Genomic DNA, 5,843 nt, shown 5'->3' with positions numbered 1-5,843 from the left:
CTTCTCGCAACACCTACCGATCTTACTTGGGTTTCTCTTACCTTGGACATGGAGTATCTCTTCACAGCTGCTCCAGTAAAGCACAGCCACTGCTCCTTACCTTGGGCAAGGGGTATATCCTCAAGGCCTCCCCTTCTGACCTGGAATGTGGAGTAGCTCCTCTCGGCCCTTCTGTGCCTGCTCTTTGGATGTGGGGTAGCTCCTCTGGCCTCTGCCCTAACCTCGGGCATGGGGTAGCTCGTCTATTCAGGTATGACCTAAATCAATTCCCTTATGATTATACAGTGGAAGCGACAAATAGATTTAAGGAATTACAGTGTCAGACTTTATTTGCGGGGGCTCAAAAATCACTGCAGATGGTGACTGTAGCCATGAAATTAAAAGACTCTTACTCCTTGGAAGAAAAGTTATGACCAACCTAGATAGTATATCAAAAAGCAGAGACATTACTCTGCCGACAAAGGTCTGTCTAGTCAAGGCTATGGTTTCTCCACTAGTCATGTATGGATGTGAGAGTTGGACTGTGAAGAAGGCTGAGTGCCGAAGAATTGATGCTTTTGAACTGTGATGTTGGAGAAGACTCTTGAGAGTCCCTTGGACTGCAAGGAGATCCAGCCAGTCCATTCTGAAGGAGATCAGCCCTGGGATTTCTTTGGAAGGAATGATGCTAAAACTGAAACTCCAGTACTTCGGCCACCTCATGCAAAGAGTTGACTCATTGGTAAAGACTAATGCTGGGAGCGGTTGGGGGCAGGAGGAGAAGGGGACGACAGAGGATGAGATGGCTGGAAAGCATCACAGACTCAATGGACGTGAGTCTGAGTGAACTCCGGGAGATGGTGATAAACAGGGAGGCCTGGCGTGCTGCGATTCATGGGGTCGCAAAGAGTCGGACACGACTGAGCAACTGGACTGAACTGAACTGACTAATCTGATAGACAGAGTGCCTGAAGAACTGTGGAGGGAGGTTTGTGACATTGTACAGGGGGCAGGGATCAAGACCATCCCCAACAAAAAGAACTGCAAAAAGGCAAAATGGTTTTCTGAGGAGGCCTTACAAATAGCTGAGAAGAGAAGAAAAGCTAAAGGCAAAGGAGGAAAGGAAAGATGTACCCATATAAATACAGAGTTCCAAAGAATAGAAAGGAGAGATCAGAAAGCCTTTCTCAGCAATCAATACAAAGAAAGAGAAAAAATAAAATAAAATGGGCAAGTCTAGAGATCTCTTCAAGAAAATTAGAGATACCAAAGAACATTTCATGCAAAGATGGGCACAATAAAGGACAGAAGTGGTATGGACCTAACAGAAGCAGAAGATATTAAGAAGAGGTGGCAACAATACACAGAAAACTATGCAAAAAAGATCTTCATGACCCAGATAACCATGATGGTGTGATCACGCACCTAGAGCCAGATATCCTGGAATATGAAGTCAAGTGGGCCTTTGAAAGCATCACTACAAACAAAGATAGTGGAGGTGATGGAATTACAGTTGAGCTATTTCAAATCCTAAAAGATAACACTGTGAAAGTGCTACACTCAATATGCCAGCAAATCTGGAAAGCTCAGCAGTGGCCACAGGACTAGAAAAGGTCAGTGTTCATTCTAATCCCAAAGAAAGGCAAAACCAAATGTTCAAACTACTGCACAATAACAGTAATCTCACACACTAACAAAATAATTCTCAAAATTCTCTAAGTCAGGCTTCAACAATACGTGAACTGTGAACTTACAGATGTCAAGTTGGATTTAGAAAAGGTAGAGGAACCAGAGATCAAATTGCCAACATCCACTAAATCATTGAAAAAGCAAGAGAGTTCCAGAAAAATATCTATTTCTGCTTTATTAACTATGCCAAAGCCTTTGACTGTGTGGATCACAATAAACTGTGGAAAATTCTTTAAAAGATGGGAATACCAGACCACCTGACCTGCATTCTGAGAAATCTGTATGCAAGTCAAGAAGCAACAGTTAGAACCAGACATGGAACAGCAGACTGGTTCCAAATAGGGAAAGCGGTACATCAAAGCTGTATACTATTACCCTGCTTATTTAACTTATGTGCAGAGTACATCATGCAAAGTGCTGGGCTGGATGAAACACAAGCTGGATCAAGATTGCTGGGAGAAATATCAATAACCTCAGACACGCAGATGACACCACCCTTATTGCAGAAAGTGAACAAGAACTAAAGAGCTTCTTGAAGTGAAAGAGGAGAGTGAATATGTTGGCTTAAAACTTAACATTCAGAAAACTAAGATCATAGCATCCAGTCCCAGCACTTCATGGCAAACTGAATGCAAAACAATGGAAACAGACTTTATTTTTCTGGGCTCCAAAATCACTGCAGACGGTGACTGCAGCCATGAAATTAAAAGAAGCTTGTTCCTTGGAGGAAAAGCTATGACCAAACTAGATAGCATATTAAAAAGCAGAGACTTGACCTTGCCAACAAAAGTCTATAGTCAAAGCTATGGTTTTTCCAGTAGTCGTGTATGGATTTGAGAATTGGACTACAAAGAAAGCCTAGTGCAAAATTATTGATGCTTTTGAACTGTGGTGTTGGAGAAAACTCTTGACTGTCCCTTGGACTGCAAGAAGATCAAACCAGTCAATCCTAAAGGAAATGAGTCCTGGGTATTCATTGCAAGAACTGATAGTGAAGCTGAAATTCCAACACTTTGGCCACCTGCTGCAAAGAACTAACTCATTTGAAAAGACCCTGAACCTGGAAAGATTGAAGGTGGGAGGAGAAGGGAAAACAGTTATGAGATGGTTGGCTGGCATCACCAACTTGATGAACCTAAATCTGAGGAAGCTCAAGTTGTTGGTGATGGACAGGGAGGCCTGGTGTGCTGCAGTCTATGGGGTCGCAAATAGTCTAACACAACTGAGCCACTGAACTGAATATCTTTAAATAATAATGAATACTTTTATAAATATAGGTATACATTTTTTATTTTATTTATTTAGTGGGTTTTTTTTGTTGTTTTGTTTTTTTACTTTACAATACTGTATTGGTTTTTCCACACAATTTTCACACCATCCCTCCATATAATAACAATTTTGGAACTTTCAAAGCCAAAAATGAAAGCAATCAAAGTGTGGAAACCAAGTGTTATTTAGGAAAGTAAAACATATGAGAGCTCCCTCTGCTATGTAAAAATCTAAGAAAGTTTCCTTAAAATTACTTCAGAAATACTCGTTATAATCCACCATCGAACATGTCAGGTATTAGCCATCAGGGAAATGGTGGTGCTAAAAATAATGGCTCAGCTTCACTTATACTGGCAGAATTTGAAGTCTGTATAAAATCTCTCTTGGGTGTTTGTTTTAACTATATGTAATTTCAAAATGATTTACTATATGATTTGTACTACCTTCTAAACCCATAGCAACTAGACCACGATCAACATAATAAAAGCAAATAATAAAATGTAGATAGACATGCGTGTATCCTCGAGATGCTATAGGTAATTACAGAAACCACATAAGTGAAGAGAGCATGCTTTGGCTGTCATTTACTTATGATTTGTTGTGTATAAAATCCTGCAAGGGATTGCCAGTTCTGAGACAGGTGTTTGCTAAGTTAAGACTGACCTATTTCTCATAGTGATTCATATACATTAATAAAAAGCCTAAAAGAAACTCTTGCTCTTGTAAACTGAAAAACATGCATATTTAATTTCAGTATATACTACACATCAACTTATGTTAATTCATATTAATACAATATATTAATTTAAGAAAGCAAAGAGCTACAGTTTACTAAGAATATTATTAAATCTCATTTCTGATTAAATGAAAAAAGGTGTCAAATAGCCATGCTCTGCTATTTTGAAAAAGCTCATCTTCCTGCACCAGTAATGGACTTTGATCCATCCTAGGTTTCACAGGCTAAACTGATTATCGGCTCACCAAGAACTGTGAGAATTATTCAAAAGAACTAGATGTGAGGAAACAGGATGCTGTGAGAAAGTCACATAAAGAATAGTGTAATGTATTTTGGGACTTCGCATCCTAGAACTCATAAAATGGAAAAAAAAAATCATCTTTTCTCTCAGCTCAGTAAGAAGGATACTTTATCAAACATTTCTGAAAGTAGGGCATCCCACGGGTTTTTATCATGTTAAATAGGAAACAAAACACATAGCTTCATTAAAGTTGTTTCAAGAATGTAACACTGAGGACTCTCAACACAGAAATGAAAGAACTGAAAACAATCACAATTGACCTATCTCCCCACTCCCCTAAAAACATAATAAGTTATAATTAATGTGGGGTTGAAACACAACTGGTAGAAATATGGTTAAACCATGTACCAAAGTCAATGAACTATCTAACTTTGCTAAACCATGATCTCATGATATCTTGGTAAGCTCAGTTCAATTCAGTCACTCAGTCATGTCCAACTTTATGTGACCCCATGGACTGCAGCACGCCAAGCTCCCCTATCCATCACCAACTCCCAGAGCTTGCTCAAACTCATATCCATCGAGTCAGTGATGCCATTCAACCATCTCATCCTCTGTCATCCCCTTCTCCTCCCACCTTCAATCTTCCCCAACATCAGGGTCTTTCCCAAAGAGTCGGTTCTTTGCAGCAGATGGCCAAAGTATTGGAGTTCCAGCTTCAGCATCAGTCCTTCCAATGAATATTCAGAACTGATTTCCTTTGGGATTTACTGATTGGATCTTCTTGCAGTCCAAGGTACTCTCAAGAGTTTTTTCCAACACCACAGTTCAAAAGCATCAATTCCTCAGTACTCAGTTTTCTTTAGAGTCCAACTTTCACATCCACACATGACTACTGGAAAAACCATAGCTTTGACTAGACAGACTTTTTTTGGCCAAGTTAAGTCTCTGCTTTTTAATATGCTGTCTAAGTTGGTCATAGCTTTTCTTACAAGGAGCAAGCATCTTTTAATTTCACAGCTGCAGTGATTTTGGAGTCCCCCAAAATAAAGTCTGTCACTGTTTCCATTGTTTCCCCATCAGTTTGCCATGAAGTGATGGGACTGGATGCCATGATCTTCATTTTCTGAATGTTGAGTTTTAAGCCAAGTTTTTCACTCTCCTCTATTACTTTCATCAAGAGGCTCTTTAGTTCTTGTTTGCTTTCTGCCATAAGTGTGATGTCATCTGTGTACTTGAGGTTGTTGATATTTCTCCCAGCAATCTTGATTCCAGCTTGTGCTTCATCCTGCCCAGCATTTCACATGATGTACTCTGCATATAAGTTAAATAAGCAGGGTGACAGCATATAGCCTTGACATATGCTTTCCCTGTTTGGAACCAGTCTGTTGTTCCGTGTCTGGTTATAACTGTTGCTTCCTGATCTGCATACAGAATTCTCAGGAAGCAGGTAACATGGTCTGGTATTCCCATCTCTTGAAGAATTTTCCACAGTAATATCTTGATCACTGAATAGCTTATCCTTTTCATTATGTAACCATATGATAATTGTTGGAAAGTGACATCTGGGAATTTTGACCTGTGCACTTATCTGTGTGTTTTTCTGAAGAGCCACAGCCAGACTGTCAGTTCCAGTGGTGAATCTGAGTCACTCCCATGGGCATGATTGCCCAGGTTTTCCTTGACTTCTGGTCTCTGCCCAATCTCTTCCCAGTCCTGTCCTAGTGAGGATTCTCACCTCTTATTTCTTGAGCTCATCTCCGCCAGAACAGATTTTTTCACTCAGCACACAAAAATGTAATAAAACAAACAAAAAAAAGAAATGTTAGTACTTTTGAATTACTTCCCCCCTAACCTTGAGATGGAAGCCAAGATATAGCTATAAATATTTCATTAGTGGATCTGACTATACAATATCATCATAAAGAA

The sequence above is a fragment of the Ovis aries genome, chromosome 1 (assembly GCF_016772045.2).
Source record: "Ovis aries strain OAR_USU_Benz2616 breed Rambouillet chromosome 1, ARS-UI_Ramb_v3.0, whole genome shotgun sequence".
In the NCBI taxonomy this organism is placed as follows: domain Eukaryota; kingdom Metazoa; phylum Chordata; class Mammalia; order Artiodactyla; family Bovidae; genus Ovis; species Ovis aries.
Note: the sequence above shows the minus strand (reverse complement) of the source record.